The following is a 24937-nucleotide window of genomic DNA, read 5'->3' as shown; positions in this document are numbered from 1 at the left end:
TTTTCTGTTGAGAATGGGTCTCAACAAGACCAGGTTGTCTGTCAACCTTTCGATGGCCCTGAGAGCTCCACTGTGACTATACGCGGAACGGTTTCCGGACCCTCTGCTTCCCCTGACAGAACTCCCGGGAGAGCTTCTCCCACGGCACAGGCTACTCAAACAACCACACTACAACATCTTTCACGAGCCGTTGCATCGCTTCGGCTTCATGCCTGGAGACACTACGCCGCCTCCTCAAGAAGAGATAACCCGCTACAGTCGCGGAGCGGAGGTTGCGTCACCTGCGATAGTCATCCGCAGGGGTCTACCAGGCGAAGTGGAGAGTCTTCTGTGGTTGGTGTCGTGGGAGAGATACCTCTTCCCTTGAGGCCTCTTCTCCAGCAATAACGGAGTTATTGCTTTTCGGCGGGAGGAAACTCCTTTCCGCTCTCGGCAGTGAAGCCTATCGCTCAGCCTTTCCCTGGCCTTCAGGCTGAAAGGAATAGACTTTTTCCTTCCCGCTGGACCTTTCTTCGCTCATGCGAAGCTGCGGACGTCCCTGCCCCCAGTCGGAGTGAAACATCCTCCATGGAGCATGGTTCGGACTCTTTAGTCCCTTAAGAGACCTTCTCAAGAACCATTACGTCAGGCCTTTGATCGTATTCCGTCTTGGGGGACGGTGCTCCTGCTCACTCTGGCCTCGGCCAGTGTGTAAGCAATCTTCTTGGTCTCGTACGACTCCGCCCTTTCTAGAGGTTCGCTCCTGAGTTGTTTGCTAGACTCAGAATCTTGGGGTCCCGGCCCTTCGGTCCAACTCCTTCAAGATTTCGAGTCACCATTCTGTATCAGATGACCCAAACCTTCTCCTTCTTGCCAGTAAAGGAATCGAGGGGTTATCTTTGAGAACAGCTGCAGTTTGTCCTCACGTGCAGCCGGGTTGGGAGCACAGGAAGGACACGGGAGAGTCACCAGTATGCCTCTTCAGCTCGGACTCAAGGACATTCATCTCGAACTGAATCCAGACCCGCCCCCGTCATGTCGCCCTACAGCACGATGTCGGATACATCGCAACGTCCCTCGCCTTCGAGTAGAACTACTCTGTGACGCAGGTGCTACAAGCTGGAGTCTGGAAGCATCTAATGACCTTCGCAGCCCGCTTCCTGCAGGACGTGACCCACAGGAGTATCGATACGTTTCTATCGCTCTGTGGTGGCTACACAACAGCTGGTCTGACCTCAGGCTCCTTTTTGGACAGATAGCAGAAGGTTGAGGGCATTGTTATCAGGTTTTAGTCTGCATGAACGAAAGAAGTATGTCTGGCCCTTACTTCTTTCTTCATCGTCCCCTCTACTGGGGAAGCAGCATCCTGGTCTGCATAGCTGACCTCAAACCTCTGCAGGTAAACCATGCTTCCTTGTGTTCCGAGTATTGAGTCAATACTGTCGCGTCCCCCATACCCTAACGAGGTGGTATTGGGAACGTCCTAACCCAGAGTTCCTTCTGGAACGCCAGGTCAACTGCCTAGGACGGGTCACACTTCTTCCTTCACACACAAGCTTATGTAGGCCACACGTTTCCTTGCGGAGCAAGGAACTTGTGAGGTGCAGGGACTCCTTTTCTCGAGTGCGACTCACTCGGATTCTGAGTCCCCAGGTAAAGCCAAAGCCAGTATGGCTGGAGACTTTCCACTCTTCCTAAGGGATAAGTCACCCAATGTAAATAGCGTGGTTTGTATTTCGGTTACGGAACAAATGACAAATTCGGAGATAATTTGTATTTTTCCTAACCATACAAACCTTAGCTATTTACACATATTTGCCCGCCAGCCCTGTCCCCTAAGACAAGTCCTATCTTTAAGTGAAGTGAAGCAGTTCACCGGTGTGTGAGGGGAGGAGGGGTAGCTAGCTACCACTCCCCTACCCCCTGCTAACTAGCGCGGGGGTAATACACCCTCGTTAAATTCTAATGGCTCGCCATTTCAGCTACGCCGAAAGGTAAACCCAATGTAAATAGCTAAGGTTTATATGGTTAGGAAAAATACAAATTATCTCCGAATTTGTCATATTTTTATGGATCGATGGCATGAATAATTTTAGAAAATATTTTAAGTGAATTTGGTCTTTTTAAAAAAATTTTTCTTTGAATAGTCTTCCATCGGTTTTCAAAGATGAACTAGCATTAAGTTTATTTATGCTACGCAGTTTGCATTCTATCGTTACGATAGAGAGAGAAAATCACGATTTCACGTTGCATGAGATTTTAACGTTTAGTTCATTCTTCTTACAAACTGAAGTTTTTTAAAAACTAAATAAAAGGAACATTTGTTCCGTAACTGAAATACAAACCACGCTATTTACATGGGGTAATTACTTCGGCGTAGCTGAATGACGAGCCATAAGAATTTTAACAAGTGTTTACTACCCCTCACACAGTGCGAACTCCACTTTACTTTTGGCTCGGATGGCGAACGGATGTCTCCGCTCCCATCCTCGCTTGAAGGCCATTAATGTTTTGTCTTTTTAACTTACCTTTTCTTATACAGTACTTAATATATTTAAACATTATTGATGTTTATATATATTCTTGTGTATAGAATATAGTAAGTTTCCTTTTCAGTGTTTGTGCGGTGTGTGTTGTGTACGTCTACGAGTAATCGCCGGCTTAGCCCTAGGCCACCACAATTCTCTTCTTGGTCACAGCCGTTCACTCCTAGGCCATCATGGTTGCCTTCGTGGAGTACGGCCCCTCTCTCGAGGTCGTTCACCTCTTACTCCGTACTACGTCTTCTACGATAGCTTCTCAGGCTGAGTCGCTATTTCGTTTTTATTTGTCTCAATTATTTTTATGAAATCTAATTGTATTTTTAACTTTTCAGCTCGGGGAACACGTCCCTTCGGGGGTTTGTGATTCTTGGAACATTCAAAGTCAGTTCCCTCTTAATGAGAGAATGCCTTGATGAAGTCATTGAGCTTCAGCATGGCATTGTATTCCCGTGCTGAAACTTGGTGACGGGCAAGAGGGCTCTCGAACTTGGGGAAATTGCTCCCCCAGTTCGAATCTAAATTTCTCTCTTCTTATCTTTTTTTTCCTCTTTATATTGCTTCAACCTTCTCCTAATATTATAAACTTTCCTTCATGTTGCTGTCCCAACCCTATGAGTAAAATTTCCCATATGTATATGTGTATATATTTACATATATTGTATATGTATGTTTATTTTTTTTTCTTTTTTCTTTATGGCATGGATGTTTCTACATCTGTTATTGCCACTTGGGCGGATGTTTCTACATCCGGTATTGCTGCCTGCTTTGATGAATGGGAAAGGTGTCACGGTTGGGAGGTGTTGTGCTCAAAGCTATATGTGAGAGTATTGGATGATCTCAGCCATCCCGAAGATGGTTTGGACCTTTTTGGCGGAACTATTCTCAAGTGTTGGGTCTTCGGAATCCAGGGGGATCCAATGCTTGGGGTAGGACTCTTGGCTTTTGGCCGGAAGCCCGTCATTACAGATATGGGGAGGATGATTCCATAGTTTCTTGGTCTCAGTCCTAACAGGCAGGTTCAGCTTACACCTGTGCCTCTATACTGTATCTGTTTTGATGCTATCCTTTGGGTAGGGTATGGAGTGGACCATCTGGGAAGTATACTCTCTCTGTGTCGGTAGTGGAGAGTGCAAATTTCCTTCCCATCATGTGATGCCTTAATGTTCTCAAGCAGGTAAATCAAACTATTCAAAAAATCACTCTTCTCTTTTCTTTATTCTGATGGATTCTTGTGACAATGACCCCACCTCCCCTGGATATGCTGACTCGCCCCCGGCACTGTTGACGACCTCTGGCAATTCATTTAAAGAAAACTCCGTAGACGACGTAGGAACTAAAAAGGACTATTCTTTAAACATTCAGAAAAAGGGTAATTCGGCCAACACAGGAAAACAATGTCCTGCACGTTACCCAAATCCCATTAGAAGCTAATTATGATGTGCTACATAAAATATTTGAGTGTTACGGATTAATAAAAGAAATTAGAATGAAACTTCAAGATGATAATTGGGAATCTTGGTTATCATTTAATTGTCATGAGGAAACATTTAATGCAAGCCGTAATATTGTTGATTTTTCAATATTAATCTTACCCGATAATCATGTAGCTGTCAACTCTGTTGCCGACAGAAATCTACGGTCGGGATACGCCAGCGATCGCTATACAGGTGGGGGTGAACACCACAGCGCCATCTGTGGTCAGGTACTCCAGTACTTCTTGTCAACACCACCTCAATTTTTCCTCTGTCGTGCCTCCGGCTAGACCTACATGGATACGCTGTTGATTCTGGAGTTATTGCTCACGATTTGGTGATGTATTTGCTCTAGAGTTTAGCTTTCGCTATTCAGGAAGTTTTATCATTAGCTTAGCTAGCTTTTGGAATTAATTTGATTTAATTATGGTGACGAAGAGAGTATGAACTCTCTTTCACTTTTAAATGGCCGACCCTTCCCTTAGACGGAAGTGTTGGTGTCGAAGAGAGTATAGACTCTCTTTCTTAATTTTGCTTAACAAAAGTTATAGATTTATTTTATATCTCTCCGCCTTTTATAGGCCTCTTCGATTAACTTCCTTTTATTATAAACTTATTAAAATTAATTTTTATATTTGTTTATATTCGACCTTTCCTAATAGTAGGCGGTCTTTTCTTGGAACCGAAGTTAATTAACATTGAGCCCGTCATTTCGTTTTTACCTGTTAACATATTATGCTATTTTAATGTTTTTGAAAGAATTTCTTTGATAGTCTCGTACTGTTTTCAAAGTTGAACTAACGTTTTGTTTTGTCTCTGCAGTTGTTGACGTTCAGAACGTTCAACTTGCGCTCTATCGTTACGATAGAGAGAGAGAGAGTATTCACGGTGTCACGTTGCAGTAAGAGTAAACCGATTCTAGCGTTTTGTTCATTCTTTCTTAGCTTAAATGGTTTTAATTCTAATTAAGGAACTTTTTATTTGGGAAATCTTTCAGTTTTTTCCTTTAACAATAATATGTTTTAACGATATATATAATTGGGCTCATCTCTCAGGTTCTAAGTCAAGAGAGAGAGAGAGAGAGATAGAGACGGAGGGAGAGAGAGGAGGATAAACGTTTCGTTCAAGTGGGTAACGTTGTTATCGTTTTTGCTCTTCTCCCTAGTCTCTTTAGGGGAAGAAGGTAAACGTTTCTAGAGTTTTATTCTTGTTCTCAGGCTTTATGCGGTGAGAGATTTTAAACGTAGTTTATTTGATCTAGTGTTTAGTCTCTTTTCCAACCACTGAATTATTTATCTTTCATTATGTTTTTCTGTTACATTGTAATACTGTTTTCGCAATTACTAACTTTTAATGAAGGATAGAATTGCGTGTTTCAGGTACAAACCACTTAAAGTTTCGAGTTCAGTGAAATAAGTGCAAACAGAAAATCAAAAGTGATAAAGTGATAAGCGCAAAGTGTTACAGTGTTGCGTTCGAGGGTTCGTCTGTTCGTGCCAGTTGTTCGCCTAGTCTGGGACCTCTTACAAGCTCCCAAGCCCAGGGGAGAAGTAATGTCGAAGGACTTATGGGTTCATCAGGCCTTGATCGACGAACAGACGTTTCCCTCCGTGGTTTCGGGTGTATCTACACACGTTGCCGACGTGATCACCCCACCCACACAAAGACGAGAGAGCCCTTTTATTCCTCGTCTGCGGAAGAGGTTTCTCGCAGAAACCATGGACCAAATCTTGCAGCTTTTAAGTGCAAGTCGGTCCCTTCCGCGCAAGTCCAACTCCTAGGTGGTGCCATTAGCACTGGGTCAGTTCGGACTTGCTGCAGTACGACAACTGCACACCTCCCAGAGAGGCAAGGTGGTATCGCAACAGGCAGTAACTCCGTCTGTTGCCGCACCAGCTGTTTTAGACCCTCAGTCTCAACGGACAGTAGCTCCGTTTGTTGTTGTCTTTCTTAAACTCTAGTGGTCTATGCTGCAGACAATGCAGTCTCAGCTTGCGGTGTTGATGCAGGAGTTTCAGGCAGAGAAGGTTAGCACACCTCCTCCTGCGAGCGCTCCTCCACCTCTGCGCAGTCCACCCTGCCAGACGTATGATGTTGAGGCTCCTCCTGCCTCCATGCGTGAGCTGCCGCATTGGGAGTTGCCAGGTACCAGCGCTATGCAGCAACCTCCACTTTCCTTGAGGCAGGAGCCTCATGCTATGCGGCAACCGCCTCAACTCTTGAGGCAAGAGCCTCAACTCTTGAGGCAAGAACCTCAACTCTTGAGGCAAGAGCCTCAACTCTTGAGGCAAGAACCTCAACTCTTGAGGCAAGAACCTCAACTCTTGAGGCAAGAGCCTCAACTCTTGAGGCAAGAACCTCAACTCTTGAGGCAAGAACCTCAACTCTTGAGGCAAGAACCTCAACTCTTGAGGCAAGAGCCTCAACTCTTGAGGCAAGAACCTCAACTCTTGAGGCAAGAACCTCAACTCTTGAGGCAAGAACCTCAACTCTTGAGGCAAGAGCCTCAACTCTTGAGGCAAGAACCTCAACTCTTGAGGCAAGAGCCTCAACTCTTGAGGCAAGAGCCTCTCTCTGCGCAGCCACCTCCTCAACCCTTGAGGCAGACGCAACTCTTGAGGCAGGAACCTCATGCTATGAGGCAGCCGCCTCAACGCATGCAGCAATCGCATTCTTCACAGCATGAGCCTCTCTCTGCGCAGCTACCTCCTCAACCCTTGAGGCAGACGCAACTCTTGAGGCAGGAACCTCACAGGAGCCTCATGCTATGCGGCATCCTCCTCAAACCATGAGGCAGGAGCCTCATGCTATGCGGCATCCTCCTCAACCCATGAGGCAGGAGCCTCATGCTATGCGGCAACCTCCTCTACCCATGAGGCAGCCTCATGCTATGCGGCATCCTCCTCAACCCATGAGGCAGGAGCCTCATGCTATGCGGCATCCTCCTCAACCCATGAGGCAGGAGTCTCATGCTATGAGGAGCCTCATGCTATGCGGCATCCTCCTCAAACCATGAGGCAGGAGCCTCATGCTATGCGGCAACCGCCTCAACCCATGAGGCAGGAGCCTCATACTATGCGGCATCCTCCTCAACGCATGCGGCATGAGCCTCATCCCTTGCAGCATGAGCCTCATCCCATGCAGCATGAGCCTCATACCATGCAGCATGAGCCTCATCCCATGCAGCATGAGCCTCATCCCATGCAGCATAAGCCGCACGCCATGCAACATGCTCTGCTTACCTTACAGCATGCTCTACATACAGCATGCTCTGCATACAGCATGCTCTGCATACCTTACCGCATGCTCCTCAGTCACACATCTTTGGTTGTTGCCAACTCACTAGACTGTCAAGCAGTTTCATAACGTTGCCTTCTAGTCTGCTGCTTTTGCACCAGTGAAACCCTCACTGAGAGAACTTAGCTTTTCTCGGATATGGTTCCTGTAGATGAGAAAGTGCTATTCTCCCTCCTTCTGATATTCCCTTGAGGACTCTGTCATTTGGAGAGGAGCCTTTAGCTGCTTAGCCTCCTATGGACTTTTATTTAAGCATAACATGCTTCCAGGGAGGGTAATGGTTCCACTTCAGTCGCTAACCCCGTCTGTTACCACACCTGCTCCCATAGACCTTGAGCTTTGTTGCAAGACATGCAGTCCAAGCTTAGTCCTTGTTAGAGGATTTTTTGTTTACGGAGTCAGTGTGTCACTGGGAAGACGTTCAACAACCAGCAGAAGTGACTTGTTGTGACGCAGTGCGGCAACCTCAGCAACCCGATAAGGAGTTGTCTGTACGACCCAGACAGTCTAGACAGCTTCGGGTTGTCGCGGTACTTCCTCGCTTTCCCATGGTTGACAGTTCACAGACTGTGCAGCAGTACCATGATCTTGTGTCCGGCTCCGTCAGACGACTAGCTTTTAAGAGCTCCCACAAGTCGTCGCTGTCTGGAGATTCTCAGATGGACTATGGATCTGACCAAGGAACTGGGCCTCCTGGTCAATTTTGAGGAGTCCCAGCTCGTCCCATCCCAGACCATTGTCTACCTGGGTATGGATCTTCAGAGTCGAGCTTTTCGGGCTTTTCCGTCGGCCCCAAGGATCTACTAAGCCCTAGATTGCATCCAGAGCATGCTGAGAAGGAACCGATGCTCAGTCAGGTAGTGGATGAGTCTAACAGGGACACTTTCATCGCTGGCCCTGTTCATCGAGTTAGGGAGACGCCACCTCCTCCCCCTTCAGTATCATCTAGCGGCTCACTGGATAAAGGACATGACGCTAGAGACGATCTCAGTTCCTGTTTCCGAAGAGAGGAGGTCTACTCTCACGTGGTGAAAGAACAGCTTTCTTCTCAAGGAAGTCTACCTTTGGCTGTTCAGAAACCCGACCGCCGTCTCTTCTCTGACGCATCAGACACGGGCTGGGGTGCGACTTTGGACGGACAGGAATGCTCGGGAACATGGAATCAGGAGCTAAGGACACTTCACATCTATTGCAAGGAGCTGTTGGCGGTTCATCTGGCCTTGATAAACTTCAAGTCCCTCCAGCTTAACAAGGTGGTGGAGGTGGACTCTGACAACACCACAGCCTTGGCTTACATCTCCAAGCAGGGAGGGACTCATTCGTGGAAGTTGTTCTAGATCGCAAGGGACCTCCTCATCTGGTTAAAAGATCGAAAGCTCACGCTGGTAACGAGGTTCATTCAGGGCGATATGAATGTCATGGCAGATCGCCTTAGCCGGAAGGGTCAGGTCATCCCCACAGAGTGGACCCTTCACAAGAATGTTTGCAGCAGACTTTGGGCCCTGTGGGGTCAGCCAACCATAGATCTGTTCGCTACCTCGATAACCTAGAGGCTCCCGTTGTATTGTTCTCCGATTCCAGACCCAGCGGCAGTTCACGTGGATGCTTTTCTGCTGGATTGGTCCCATCTCGACCTGTATGCATTCCCGCCGTTCAAGATTGTCAACAGGGTACTTCAGAAGTTCGCCTCTCGCAAAGGGACACGGCTGACGTTGGTTGGCTCCGCTCTGGCCCGCGAGAGAATGGTTCATAGAGGTACTGCAATGGCTGGTCGACATTCCCAGGACTCTTCCTCTAGGAGTGGACCTTCTACGTCTACCTCACGTAAAGAAGGTACATCCAAACCTCCACGCTCTTCGTCTGACTGCCTTCAGACTTTCGAAAGACTCAAGAGCTAGGGGCTTTTCGAAGGAGGCAGCCAGAGCGATTGCCAGAGCAAGGAGGACATCCACTCTCAGAGTCTATCAGTCTAAAGGGGAAGTCTTCCGAAGCTGGTACAAGGCCAATGCAGTTTCCTCATCCAGTACCACTGTAACCCAGATTGCTGACTTCCTGTTACATCTAAGGAACGTAAGATCCCTTTCAGCTCCTACGATTAAGGGTTACAGAAGTATGTTGGCAGCGGTTTTCCGCCACAGAGGCTTGGATCTTTCCACCAACAAAGATCTACAGGACCTCCTTAGGTCTTTTGAGACCTCAAAGGAACGTCGGTTGTCCACTCCAGGCTGGAATCTAGACGTGGTCCTAAGGTTCCTTATGTCATCAAGATTTGAACCTCTCCAATCAGCCTCTTTTAAGGACCTCACATTAAAAACTCTTTTCCTCGTGTGCTTGACAACAGCTAAAAGAGTAAGTGAGATCCACGCCTTCAGCAGGAACATAGTTTTCACATCTGAAACGGCTACATGTTCCTTGCAGCTCGGTTTTTTGCTAAAACGAGCTTCCTTCACGTCCTTGGCCTAAATCGTTCGAGATCCCAAGCCTGTCCAACTTGGTGGGGGACGAACTGGAGAGAGTACTTTGCCCAGTTAGAGCTCTTAGGTACTATCTAAAAAGGTCATAACCTTTACCAGGACAATCAGAAGCCTTATGGTGTGCTATCAAGAAGCCTTCTCTTCCAAGGTCTAAGAACTCAGTTTCTTACCTATTCAGGCTCCTGATTAGGGAAGCACATTCTCATCTGAAGGAAGAAGACCTTGCTTTGCTGAAGGTAAGGACACATGAAGTGAGAGCTGTGGCTACTTCAGTGGCCCTCAAACAGAACCGTTCTCTGCAGAGTGTTATGGATGCAACCTATTGGAGAAGCAAGTCAGTGTTCGCATCATTCTATCTCAAAGATGTCCAGTCTCTTTACGAGAACTGCTACACCCTGGGACCATTCGTAGCAACGAATGCAGTAGTAGGCGGGGGCTCAGCCACTACATTCCCATAATCCCATAACCCTTTTTAACTTTTCTCTTGAATACTTTTTATGGGTTGTACGGTCGGCTAAGAAGCCTTCCACATCCTTGTTGATTTGGCGGGTGGTCAATTCTTTCTTGAGAAGCGCCGAGGTTAAAGGTTGTGATGAGGTCCTTTAGTATGGGTTGCAGCCCTTTATACTTCAGCACCTAAGAGTCGTTCAGCATCCTAAGAGGACCGCTACGCTCAGTAAGGAAGACGTACTTAATAAAGGCAGAGTAATGGTTCAAGTCGTCTTCCTTACCAGGTACTTATTTATTTTATGTTATTTTTGAATAACTAATAAAATAAAATACGGGATACTTAGCTTCTTTGTTAACATGTATGCTGGTCTCCACCCACCACCCTGGGTGTGAATCAGCTACATGATTATCGGGTAAGATTAATATTGAAAAATGTTATTTTCATTAGTAAAATAAATTTTTGAATATACTTACCCGATAATCACGATTTAATTGACCCACCCTTCCTCCCCATAGAGAACCAGTGGACCGAGGAAAAAATTGAGGTGGTGTTGACAAGAAGTACTGGAGTACCTGACCACAGATGGCGCTGTGGTGTTCACCCCCACCTGTATAGCGATCGCTGGCGTATCCCGACCGTAGATTTCTGTCGGCAACAGAGTTGACAGCTACATGATTATCGGGTAAGTATATTCAAAAATTTATTTTACTAATGAAAATAACATATTAAAGTAGGTAATATGAGTGTTAAGGGTGCTCTGTGTGATGGGGCACCTAAAGATCTGGATGTCTACAGACCAGCAGACTGGGCTGATAAAGATATAGAGGCAGATATGCCATCCCAAAGAAAGCCAAAACCACCAATGTGGCTTCTTGCTCAATCTGTAGGAGGTACAGAAAATTATTTCAAGATCTGCAAATTTCTTCTGAGGAAGGTAGGTACGATCGCACCTGGAGATATATCTCGATTCGGGAAGAAAAGTTACTTGATAAAGGCCAAGTCATACACAGTCTGTTATGCTGTCCAATTTGAAGACAGTAAATGATGATATAAAATTGGACATCAAACCCCATCTAAACTTTAGCTATGGAAGGGGAGTGGTTTTCAATAGGGATCTATATGAATTTACCCAAGAGGAGATATTGCCTATGTGTCCTCTATCAGTGTGGAAAGTACATAAAGTACCTGGAACATCAATGATTGTTCTTACTTTCCAGGATGCTGATGTACCTTTCTACATAGACATAGAAAACGAAAGGATCCGAGTTCAACCTTTTAAGCAGAAGCCACTGCAATGTTATAATTGCTTTGAATTTGGACATCCTTCCAAAGTTTGCAATAATGAAAAAATTTGTAATACTTGCTCCAATTTTTACTTGAGGCAAGGTGCTTAAACTGCAACTCTAATCATAAATCTAATGATAGGAGCTGTCAGTTTTATAAGTTAGAAGAGGCTGCCCTCAATAAATCAATTATTGAACATCTAAGCGTGGGGCATGCCAAGAGATTATTAAATTAATTTAATATTATTAAATAAATCTAATACTTATGCAAAGACATTAAAAACAGGAGAAAAAGTTCCTCGGGAATCATCTCACCCACCTACTACTGTAGGTAGTTCTCGAAAAAGGAATTCACCATCTATTGATAAAGTGCTGCATAAGACAAGAACATCTCCTCCTAAAGATTTATCATTAAGTATCAACAAAAAGACATTGCCCACCACTATCAAACCTTTGTCCCCCATTACAAAGGATAGTACTAGCCTCTCCCAGGCCATATCCTTGCCTGATTTAATGGAGATTCCACCTGACACCAAGTTATCAGGTGTACCTGTAGTGGGGAAGGTACAAAATCCTGGTAACTCGCAACTTATTAATCGTAAAAGAGAGAGACCTCCATCTCTCTCACCCCCTTCCATAAGAAATACTAGAATTATGACATCAAATAAATATGATGTTTTGTCTGTTGATGTTGCCGATCAACCAGAAGACAATTTAAATAAATCAGAAATTCAAGTTGAGGTCCACCATCCCCTCAACAAATATATAAAAAGATACAAAGAAAAACACCAACGTAAAACCCTGAAGAAACCTACAGGTAATAATGTTAGATTAAAAACTGCTAATGGGAAGACCTCATCCAAGATGTCTTCCCGAAATAATCCATAGTTTTCTCCTCAATTTTGCAATGGAACTGTCAGGGTTTAAGGGCGAAATTTGAAGAACTTAAGCTCCTAATTCATGAACATTCCCCCATAATTGTATGTCTACAGGAAAGTATGCTTGATGCTAACACTCCTAGTCATCTAGAGTATGTTAGCTATAGAACACCATATAATCATCAAGCAGGAAGCCATGGTGGAAGTCTCATGTACGTTCGTCGAGATGTTCCCCAAATACCTATGTCTATATGTACAACACTGCAGGCAGTGGTTGTACAAATTGATATCGGAAGAAAATATATAATATGCTCTTTCTACTTGCCTCCAAATGATAATATTTTATATGATGATTTAGCAGAGGTCATTCATCAACTCCCTCAACCATTTATCTTACTGGGAGATATGAATGGTAGGCATCCTTTATGGGGTGATATTTTAGCAAACACAAGGGGCAATATCTCATCAATTGTAGAGAATGAGGATGTGGGACTCCTTAATACAGGAGAGCCCACACACTTCCATGTTCAGACAGGTACCTTGTCATGCATTTACCTTTCAATTGCAAGCTCTAACTGCCTTCTTGATTTTGATTGGAGGACATTAGATGATTGGCATACTAGTGATCATGCACCAATCATTATAAACACCAACAAGGGTCCGCTTTTACAAAGATCGCCACGATGGAATCTTGACAAGGCAGACTGGGTTAAATTTTGTGAGCTAAGTGAAATCGAAGGGAGTGGAGATCAGTTTGAAAGTATTAATGATGCCATAGACATACTGAATGGAACTCTCTGTACAGCAGGAATCAATTCGATTCCCAAAACCACAGGAATATTCAAAAGACGACCAGTCCCATGGTGGTCTTCAGAATTAACAGCCTTGCACAGAGCCACCAGAAAATCTCTGACTAGATTGCGTAAACGCCGTACGGAGGAAAATTTGATGACGTACAAAAAGTGTAGAGCACAGTTCCGCCGTGCCATGAAAGAAGCTAGACGCCAATCTTGGGTGGCTTGTGTTTCCTCCATTAATAGTAGGACACCACCATCTTCTGTATGGAGGAAAGTAAAAAAGATTGCAGGCAAATTCACTCCAAACCCATCACCAGTGTTGAAAGTGAATGGTCAGTATGTGACTGAAGGAATTGAAGTTAGCAATGCCCTGGCTGACCATTTTTTAAATGTATCGTGCAAGAGTGTAGCAGCTCCTTGTCACCAGTACAGGAGCATTGAAGAAAAGAAAATTTTAAATTTTGCAACAGGAAGGGAAGAGTCATATAATTCTCCTTTCACTGAAAGAGAATATGATTCGGCACTTTCCACTTGCAACGATACAGCCCCTGGACCCGATGGAATTCCATACGCAATGATTAATCATGTACATTTTAATACAAAGTTGTTTATTTTAAGCATTATTAATAGAATATGGCATGATCATAATTATCCAAGTATTTGGGAACACTACCCATTATTTTAGCCTTTTTAAAACCGGTAAGGACAAGTTTTTAGCAGCAAACTACCGACCTATTGCATTGACATCTTGTTTATGTAAAATTATGGAAAAGATGGTCAATGCAAGACTGATGTGGTACCTTGAAAAGAAGGGTATTTTATCACCCATTCAATGTGGATTCAGATAAATGCACTCAACGACTGATATGCTGATACGACTTGAGTCCTCCATTTGTGAAGCGTTTGCTTCCAAACAGCACCATGTGACAGTCTTTTTTTATCTTGAAAAGGCATATGATACCACATGGAGATACGGTATGCTTAAAAGAATCCATGAGTTAGGATTAAGAGGAGAGCTACCACTATACATTCAGTCATTTCTTTCACATAGAGTTTTCCAAGTGAGAGTTGGGGAAGCTCTATCACAGAGTAAATGCCAGGAAGAAGGAGTTCCTCAGGGGAGTGTGCTGAGTGTAAACCTTTTTGCACTAGCAATTAATGGGATATCCTCAGTCATTCCCCGGGATGTTCTCGCAACATTATTTGTGGATGATCTCTCCATATCATTTGCTGGGACTAGAATGGCAATGGTTGAGAGAAAAATACAACTCTCTATTGATAAAATTATCCATTGGGCCGATATGAATGGATTTAAGTTCTCGACAAGTAAAACTAAAATTGTCAATTTCTGTCGTATCCGGGGAGTACATCCAGACCCAGATGTATACATCAAAGGTCAACGGATCCCATGTGCAAGTAAAGCTAAATTTTTAGGGTTGATATTTGATTGTAGGCTTACATGGGTTTCTCACTTTAAAGCATTAAAAGCTAAATGTCTTGAAGCTATGAATCTTTTCAAAGTATTGTCCCATACACCATGGGGGGCAGACCGCAATACAATTTAAAAATTATACAAGCCCTTAATTTTTTCCAAAATTAGTTATGGATGCGAAATATACTCCTCAGCAACCCCAAGCCGGTTAAAAATATTAGATTCTATACATCATGCTAGTATAAGATTGTCCACAGGAGCCTTTAGAACCTCACCTATCTCAAGTCTCCTTGTGGATGCTGGGGAGTTGCCTCTAGACCTTTACCGAATGTCCTCTATTATTCGGTATTGGTTTAGATTGCAAAGACTCCCTAATTCTTCAGCCTTTCAGACTGCAAGCCTTGTAAGGCACTCAACCTACTTTGAGTTGCACCCAAAATCTCCTCAACCTTTTGGGTTTCGGGTGAAACAATTATTAAACAATCTAGATATAATTAGAATTAAGGTGCTTCCATTCAAGGTATCATCAACGCCTCCATGGAAATTACCTGACATATCTTTTTGTAAATACTTTATTGGAGTTAAGAAGAATATGACTGACTTAGAATCCAGGTCTCTTTTTATGGAACATGTTGAAGAACATAGGGGATCGACTTTTATATATACTGATGGCTCCAAATCTGATGCTGGCGTTGGATTTGGAGTACATAGTAATGATTTTAATTGTAGAGGTGCACTTCCTCTAACAGCTTCCATATTTACTGCCGAACTGTATGGCATACTAACCGCTATTGAGAAAATAGCTTTGGAAAAGGAGGGTAATTTTACAATTTTTAGTGATGCAAGGAGTGTTCTTCAAGCTTTAGAAGTTTTTAATTCTAGTAACCCTCTAGTTTTAAAGATTTTAGAATGGCTTTTTATTATTGGACGGAGAGGTATAACAGTTCGATTTTGTTGGGTTCCAGCACATGGAGGTGTGTCTGGGAACGAGAAGGCAGATTTACTGGCGAAGAATGCAGCATTCGAGTTGCTACCAAGGAGGTATCCCATTCCCTGTAATGATTTCCTACCTTACATCAAAAAATTGGTCTGTAATAAACGGCAACAGCACTTTGATAGTCAAGATGGCAATAAAATGAGGGAAGTAACAAATATCATATCACCTTGGAGGTATAACATGATACCCCGAAAATGGGAGACGACTCTTTGCCGTCTCCGTATTGGTCACACACGGTTGACACACGAGTTTCTGCTGAAGGGCCAACATCAACCGTATTGTGAGGACTGTTTAGTACCTTTAACAGTTAGGCATTTGTTGACCAAATGCCCTAATTTTACTAACTTAAGAAATATATACTGTATCTGTTTGAGGCTCGAGGTGAGGATGGCAGGTTCATCCTTGCCAAGATTCTTGAACATGATGTGTCCTACTATGCGAGCAGAATTTTTAGGTTTATTTCAGAAGCAGGTCTTCTGAAAACTACAGTATTTAACTATTGTAATGACTTCTTAACTTTTATAGTTTTAATTGAATTCTCTCTTATTTTTCATATATAATAAATGCTATCGGCGTCAATGACCTTAGATGTCAGGATGCCAGAAAACTTTCAATCAATCAAAGTCAGTTACATAATTATAGTGGTTATAATTCTGTTTTTTTTAAGTTTTTCGTCCTCCCCCTTGCCCGTGCATGTCAGTGGGGGAGGAGGGCGCATACCTACTTTCATTCTTATGTTTTACTTTCCCTCGGGGTTCTGTTAAATAATTATTCATTTTTATTTCCCAGTTTACGATGCTGTTTCTTCGTGCCTGTAGTGTGCCTTCGAAGCAGAGCTGTCCTGTTTATGCCTGGGGAGTCTGCTGTCGCCGCCGTCTCTCTAGGACATCGTCAGGGGCGTTCCCTTCTCTTAGAAGTTCCCCCGTGACTACTGTCAGCTCTTTGGTGCATCCTAGAACGGTAAGGAGGTTTGCCTCCAGGGTAGTTAGTTAACTTCCCTTCTTACCCTTTTTCCTGGTCCTTAGGCGGTTATGCTCTTGGGGCTGAGCGACCGCCCTTGTAACTTGCTCAAGGGGCTGAGCGGTTGCAAGGCCGGACCATGGTACTAGCGACTATGCTCTCGGGGCTGAGCGGTCGCTTCTGTAGCTACGCTCAAGGGGCTGAGCAGCTGCAAGATCAGTCTTGACCTCTCTCGTTCGCGAGGGAGGCCGCACTAAGGGCTCCTCTTTGGAGGATTGCTCCTTTTTGTCTCTTCTACGAAGTGTCTCCTCCTGTTCGCGTGAGAGGACACTCATAGAGACTCCTCTCCGGAGGATTGTTCCTGTTTACGTCAGCTGATCTTACAGCCCTTGGGGGCTCCATCACCAGTCTCTTCTACGAAGTGCTCACCTCTCTTGTTCGCGGGAGAGGCCACTCAAAGAGACTCCTCTTCGGAGGATTGTTCCTGTTGAAACAGCTTGCTGTTCAGTCACTAACACTTCGGTGTTTAGTGACAGGGAGACTTCAGTTTCTCCTTTTTCCCTGACCCTTCGGGGTCTCGGAACTTTAGTTACGCAAATCCCTCGGGCTCTCGTAACTTTAGTCACTACTACACTTCGGTGATTAGTGACTGGGAAACTTCCGTTTCTCGTTGCGCTGACCCTTCGGGGTCTCGCAACTCAACCCCTCGGGCCTCACTACTCAGGCTACGTTAGACCTTTGGTCTCTCGTGCCCTCAGTGGACCTGCTGACCTGCCATATCCGTTCCTGGCTGCTGACGCGCTTTGGGCGCCCATGCTCCCTGTTATCCAACGGGCTCCTTTTCCTCCAGGGCAGAAGAGGCTTTCTCACATCGTGAGTAAGTCCCTTAAGCGCCAGATATCCCCTGCGCGCCAACGTTCTCTTGCGCGCTAGCGCTCGGCTGCTGTTCCTGAGACTGCCTTCCAGAGACATCCTGTTCCAGAGGCTGCTACCAACGTTCCCTGCGCATTAGCGCACATCGTTAGAGTTCCTGAGATAGCGCACAGGCGCTCACCAGCGGTTCAGACTGCGGTGTCTCCAAGTCTCTTCTACGAAGGACACCTCTCCCGTTCGCGGGAGAGGTCCCTCACAGAGACCACTCCTCGGAATGTTTAGCAGTACTTCCAGTTGATCGTCGACTCTCTGAAGCAGACCTGCCTTGGTCCTCTTCAGGGGATTCCCTCCCTTTTAGGGACACATCCCAGTTCCTAATCTACGAGTTAGCTGATCATTCAACCTAGCCGACGATCTTCTGATACACGCTAGGCGCGCAAGCGCCGACGATTTTCATAACGCGCGTAAGCGCCGAAGATCGGGATGGTTTCCCGCGCGCGATCTTTGAGGTCCGTTCGCGCGCGTGATCGTCGAAGATCGTTAGCCGACGATCCTATGATACGCACTAGGGCCCGCGCGCGATCATCGCGGATCATCCGTGCGCGATCGCCGACTATCTTCTTTCGCGTGCGAGCGCCGACGATCTTCGTACACACGTAAACGCCGAAGATCGTCCGCGTTATTTCTTCCGCGGCCGAGATCGTCCGCGCGTGGGATGGTTTCCCACGCAATCGCCCACGATCTTCTTTCGCGCTCAAGCGCCGACAATCTTCATACGAGCGGAAGCGCCGAGGTTTGTCCGCGCGGGCACCGATGGTTTCCCCCGCGCGATCGCCGATACGCTCACGCGAGTACGCGAGCGCGGTTATCCTGCTACGCATGTTTCATTCACGTGCTACCCAGAACTGTGCTTTTCGCGCGATCACCAGCGTGATTGGCGCACCGTTCTCCAACACGATCACGCCCGAATTACATTAGGGATTTTGGCGGTCAGGCCACCTTCGCGTTCCCCTCCCCGCAGCGCAGAGCAGCGCCCTCTCCGGAGGAGGGGAGGTATCCGGACAGGTCAAAGGTCTCTTCTCCCTTCATTGCAGGTTCTCTACGGGCGAACCCTCATGTGTCAACTCCTCCAAGGGATCGAATGATCCTCTTCCCTCTAGAGGGACTATCTGACAGCGCGACGGTCAGTCAGCAACCCTGGTGGAACACCGTGGTCAGAGAGCTTACGCAGGCGATGAGCCTGTGCTTTCTGACTGGGGTAATTAATCAGTAGCAACTTCCTCCCCCCCCTGAAGAGGGAGAGAGGAATCCCTGACATGGTATCTCCTCCAAGGACTATCCTGTCTCTTCGCGAGTCCTTACGTAGGATCCTATCCCTCCTCAGACTTCCTCCCCCTCCTCAGACTTCCTCCCCCTCCCCTGTGGATGAGCATTACCCATCCCCAGGAGGGTCGGAAGATCCGGTCCTCTCCCCCATCACACCAAAGGGGGAATCCCCGCCTCTTCCTGAGAAATCTTCTCGTGCGGAGGGGGTGAAAGCCTTACATCCTTCATTGCTGGAGTCCTGTTTTCTTCCTAGGAGGGAACCGAAGGCCCAGTCTTCCGCAAGGACCCGACAGGAACCAGATGAACCCTTGGAGCATGTCTGCGAGTCTTCCCTGGAGGAGCCTCTGGGGACGGGAGACCTCGCTGCCAGTCCATCAGGAGGAGAGCTCCAGGGGTCGGAACTCGCGTTCTGGCAGGTCCTGACCCTCAGGAGGAACCTCAAGGGGACCCCAGACCCAGAGATTCCTCCTCGTGAAGGGAAGGATACGGTCCGGGACCGAATCTACGCCACCCAGGAACTCCCTAGGGCCGGTGCAGCTTTGCCCTGGTCTCAGGGAATGAAGAGCGCCGGTTACAAAGCCGAGGGCCAGCTCTCTGGGCTTGCCTCCTTCAATAGATCCAGTGTCGGTAACGAGCCCCTCCCTCCACCCTGGGTAGGGATCGATAAGGGGAGGGGCCCTCCGGGCAGAACTCCAGACCATGTTGAAGAAGCGCTCCCTCCAAGAGGTTGCGAACGGGTCCCCAGGCTTCTTTAATCGACTCCTCCCTGTGAGAAGGCGTCTGGAGGCTGGAGACCGGTCATCGACCTCTCGACACTGAACGGGTTTCTCAAACAGTGTCCGTTCAGCATGGTGACGGCAGACACAGTCAGTCTTGCGGTGAGATCACAAGACCTCCTGTGTACACTGGACCTGTAGGACGCGTACTTCCAATCCAGTCCACCCGTCTTCAAGGAAGTACTTTGGATTTTGCCTGGAAGACAGATATACCAGTTGAAGGTGCTGTGCTTCGGTCTCTCCACAACACCTCAAGTGTTCGCCGAGGTGTCCACTCTGATCTCTTCATGGGCTCACAGGATCAGCATCCGTCGCCTCCGTTTCCTGGGCGACTGGCTGATCCTAGCAGACTCGAAGGCAACCCTTCTTCGCCATTGGGACAAGTTTCTCGGACTTTGCCAAGTTCTAAGGATCATGGTGGTCCTCGAGAAGTCCTCCCCATAGCCCTCTCAGAGTCTGGTATACCTAGGCATGGTCTTAGACACCTATCTCCCAAAGCCTTCCCTTCAGACGACAGGATAGCAAGGCTGAGGAAGGTCGCGAGACCTTTCCTCACACGAGAAGAACCTCCAACCCAAACGTGGTTACGTCTCCTCGACCATTTCTCCTCCCTGGCCCGTCTAGTTTCCAACAGTCGCCTCAGGATGAGTTCTCTCCAGTGGCGACTCAGGTCGCGGTGGAGTCAGGGACACGACTCCCCGGACACCTGGATCCCTATGGGACAACCGGAACAGACGGACCCCCAGTGGTGGGTAGCAGACGAGAATCTACAAAAGGGAGTGGACCCTCTCGTCCTCCCCCCAGACTTGATGCGGTTTTCGGACGCGTCAAAGAAGGGGGGGGACGTTCTGAACCACGGGACCTCAGGCCGGTGGTCAGAACCAGGAAAGTACCTTCTCTAGACCTACTAGAGATGAAGACCGTGTTTCTGGCACTTCAGTAGCTCCACCAAGCCTGGCGGACTACTCTGTGGTTGTGAGGATCGACAACACCACAGTGATGGCTTACATGCTCAGACAGGGAGGTACTTTTTCAGAACAGCCATCCCATCTTGTAGTAGAGATACCGAGATGGCTCGAGTTCCTCTCGATCACCCTAGCAGCTCGCTTTATTCCGGGCAAAGGAATGGGCTTGCCTACAGTCTGAGCAGTGCGACACAGATACTAGATACCGAGTGGTCTTTGGATCCTCAAGTAGCCTACAAAGTCCTGACTCTTTGGGGTTCCCCTCTGTGGACTGGTTCGCTGCAGCGCTGAACTGCAAGCTCCCGCTGTACTGCTCCCCTGTCCCGGACCCCAAGGCCCTCTGGTAAGATGCCTTCCAACAACGGTGGGACAACATCGATGTGTTCACCTTCCCCCGTTCTGGCTGATGAGGAGAGTACTCTACGAGACCAGAGTATCGGTCAGTCTCTCAATGACCTCCATAGCTCCGCTAGGGCCTCTCGCAGAATGGCTCACCAGTCCTTCCGTAACTCGCTTATGGAGCCTCCGAGGGAACTCCCTCCACGTCACGGGTTACTCACACAACCGCATGCCAACATCCTCCACAAAACCGTAGCTTCACTTCGACTATCCAGCATCTCCTCAAAGAGAGAGGATTTTCGCAACAAGTTGCGAAAAGGATGTCTGGACACCTGCGCAAGTCTTCCGCAGTAGTCTCCCAGGCGAAGGGGCAAGTTACAGTACTGTGGTCGGTGTCGTGGAGAGGGTATCCCTTCACACGATGCCACTTCCAGCAATAGCGGAGCTCCTCGTGTATTTGCGGGATGAAATGTGCCTTTCAGTTTCGGCTGTGAAAGGCTATCTCTCAGCCTTAAGTCTGGCCTCCAGGCTCAAGGAAAGAGATTTCTCCCTAGCTGGAACTCTCTCTCCTCATACGAAGCCATGTTCTCTCCTGCCCTCAGTCGGAAGTGAGACCTCCTCCTTGGAACGTGGTTCGAGTCCTCAAGTCTCTAAAGAGACCTCCCTACGAACCACTACGTAAGGCCCCAGATCGCCACCCTACCGGGTAGACAGTGTTCCTGCTAGCCTTTTCCTCGGCCAAGCGAGTTACATGGTCTCTCATACGACATCGCCCATTCAAGGGGATAGGGGGAGGTAACGTTCAGGTTCGTCCCTGAGTTTTGTTGCCAAGACTCAGAACCCGGGAGTGCTGGACCCGTGGTTCGACTCTTTCCAGGTTTCGAGTCTCCGTCCTGTAACAGATGACCCAGACCATCTCCTACCTTGCCAGTAGGGAGTCTGAGGTGGTGTCTTAAGAGAACAGCTGCAGTTCGTCCCAGGTTCAAGCCTCGTTCGTGGACACTGGGAAAACGAAGAGAAGAGTCACCAGGAATACTATCTCAGCCTGGATTCGCAGGGTGTTACACCTGGCCTTGAATTCTGACCCTTCTCCGTCACTTCACCCTAGAGCGCATGATGTCAAGGGCATAGCTACGTCCCTGCCCTTCATGAAGTATCATTCAGTGACGCAGGGCCTGCAAGTGGGGGTGTTGAAGCGTCAGACCACCTTCACAGCCCTTTACCTGCAAGACATGACCCACAGGAGGCTCGATACGTTTTCTATCGGCCCTGTGGTGGCTGCACAACAGCTGGTCTAAACCTCAGGCTCCTTAAGGGGACCGTCCGCCATGTCCGCCATTTTTTTTTCTAATGATCCAAATTACACAATTTCTATATATGTTTTAGACATATATAATACCTTCATCATATAAAAATTTCAAGTCATTTGATCAAAAACTTTTGGATTTATTAGCAAAAATCATGATTTAAAAAAATATTTAGGTACATTTTTCCCCACTACTATAATACCAAATGTATTGAAACTTATACCACAAAAACTAATCTAACAACCGAACAATTCTGTCAGACAGAATTTTGATTTTCCTTTCTGTTTTTTTTAATGAATTTTTATTTTTTTTTCCTCGTCTAGACGGAAAATAATCGTGAAAAAAAATGTAAAAAGAAAATCAAAATTTTCTCTGACAGAATTATGGGATTTTTATTCTTCTTTTCAACGATATCTTTCTCGCTAATATTGAACAACAAATAAGTGAGAAAAATGTACCTAAGTGGGAATAAGTATGTTTTTGAGTTATGAGCTCCCAAAGATTTGCAGCAAATTTTCGCTTCTTTTCTAAAAGAAATCAAGATAATATTAGTATGATAACTTTTATTGTTTATTCCTACATAAATGCACCCTAAACGAGGTATTTGAACCCTCAGTTTACTATTCCTATGTTATGAGTTGCCAGCGATCTCTAATTGTTGCCAGTGTTTTAGTTAGCAGCTTTCAGCTTTGTACTCTTATCCATGTTTCCCTCTTTCTTGGTTCTTTTTTCTTGTTCTCCACTAACTTTTTGTTCAAACTATCACCTTATGTAACATTGGCATTGCTATAAAATTCCAGAGGACGTTGTGAAAGCACAATCAACATACGAACCAAGTAGATAAACACATGCATTATAATTTCTATATGTCTTTGGAAACTTTGCTGATGTTTTCGTAGCTGGTAGTTTTCATTCACCTACCCTCTACCAATGCCTTTCATTTCTGCCAGAAGTATGAGATTTCGAAACTTGAGAGAGAGAGAGAGAGAGAGAGAGAGAGAGAGAGAGAGAGAGAGAGAGAGAGAGAGAGAGATCATGAAAGCATTTGGCTGATATAGATGGCAGTTCAAATTGAGAGAGAGAGAGAGAGAGAGAGAGAGAGAGAGAGAGAGAGAGAGAGAGAGAGAGAGAGAGAGAGAGAGAGAGAGAGAGAGTTGAACATTGTTATTATAGTATTTGTATAAATGGGAGTTTTAAATAATGAGAGAGAGAGAGAGAGAGAGAGAGAACTGCGCATCTGTCAAACTCAGTCATACAGACGACGCCATAAGGATGACGTCATCATTTAAAGACCGCTATATCTTCATTGTTTGGAAAAAGGATTGACTATTTGTTCTTTCCATAACCTTAGGTAACATTGGCCTTGCTATAATGTTCCCGAGGGCGTTGTGGAAACACAATGTACATACGAACTTCAAGTAAACAAACGTATGCATTATAAATTCTATACATCTTTGGAAACTTTGGCTTCTGTTATTGTAGGAGTAGATTTCGTTCATCTACACTCTACCAATGCCTTCCATTTCTGCCAGACGTACGATAGCTCGAAACATAAGTGAAAAATCGCTATAGATATGCAAAATTAACACACATATCTTTTTGTCAAACTCAGTCATGCAGACGACATAGTAAGGATGACGTCATCATTTAAAAACCTCTATATTCTCGTTATTTGTAAAAATAATTGGCTGAAACTTCTGGGGAGTATGTACGACATGTTTACGCATACATAGAAGCAATAAAAGGATTTTCGATTTCTGAAAGTTATGTCAATACCCCATGGCGGACGGTCCCCTTAATGGACAAGTAGCAGAAGGTTGAGGGCATTGTTACCCGGTGTTAGTCTGCATGAATGAAAAGATCTGTCTGGCCCTTATTCTTTTCTTCATCTTCTCCTCCCTTGGAAAAAGCAGCATCCTGGGTTCTCTGCACAGCTGACCTCAAACCACTGCAGGTAGACCATGCTTCCTTGTGTTCCTAGTATTAAGTGTAATACTGTCATGTCCCCATGTTCCCATACCCTGACGAGGTGGTATTTGGAGAGTCCTAGCCTAGACTTCCTTCTGAGGAACTCCAGGTCAACTTCCTAAGACGAGTCACTTTTCACCTTCGCACACACCTTACGTAGGCCGCGGCAGTTTCACGACCGCTAGCGAGGAGCAGGGATTCCCTATTGTCCGAGTACTTAAACGCTCGAATATGGAATCCCCGGGCAAGCCAAAGCCAGTATGGCAGGGACTTACCACCCTTCCTAAGGGTTAAGTCACCCCATGTAAATAGTGTGGTTTGTATTTCAGTTACAGAACAAATGTCAAATTCGTAGATAATTTGTATTTTTCCTAACTATACAAACCTTAGCTATTTACACATATTTGCCCGCCAGCCCTGTCCCCCAAGATAAGTCCTACCTCTAAGTAAAGTGGAGTTCGCCTGTGTGTGTGAGGGGGAAGGGGTAGCAAGCTACCCCTCCCTACCCCCCGCTAACTAGCGGAGGGGTAGTAAACCCTCATTAAAATTCTTATGGCTCGTCATTCAGCTACGCCGAAGTAATTACCCCATGTGAATAGCTAAGGTTTGTATAGTTAGGAAAAATACAAATTATCTACGAATTTGTCATGTTATTTTGCAATTTCTTAGTCTTTTACTATTTTTTCTTTGGTCAAATAACCTTTTATTGACGGAGAGTGAGTGAGCATTACTCTCGTACCAAGAGAGAGAGAGAGAAAGAACGATCCAAATCATTTTTCTCGTCCCAAGTCACTCTACAGGGAGATAGAGAGTGAGAAAC

General features: G+C 46.1%; 1 protein-coding gene across 1 annotated transcript in view; it reads left to right on the top strand.

Annotated features, from left to right (window-relative positions):
• Window positions 1-24937, top strand: part of Rs1 (Dead-box helicase Rs1) — a 474615-nt gene that overhangs the window by 52753 nt on the left and 396925 nt on the right. The gene's annotated exons all lie outside the window — the stretch shown is intronic.

The sequence above is a fragment of the Palaemon carinicauda genome, chromosome 7 (assembly GCF_036898095.1).
Source record: "Palaemon carinicauda isolate YSFRI2023 chromosome 7, ASM3689809v2, whole genome shotgun sequence".
In the NCBI taxonomy this organism is placed as follows: domain Eukaryota; kingdom Metazoa; phylum Arthropoda; class Malacostraca; order Decapoda; family Palaemonidae; genus Palaemon; species Palaemon carinicauda.
Note: the sequence above shows the minus strand (reverse complement) of the source record. Positions and strands in the feature narration are given on the sequence as shown.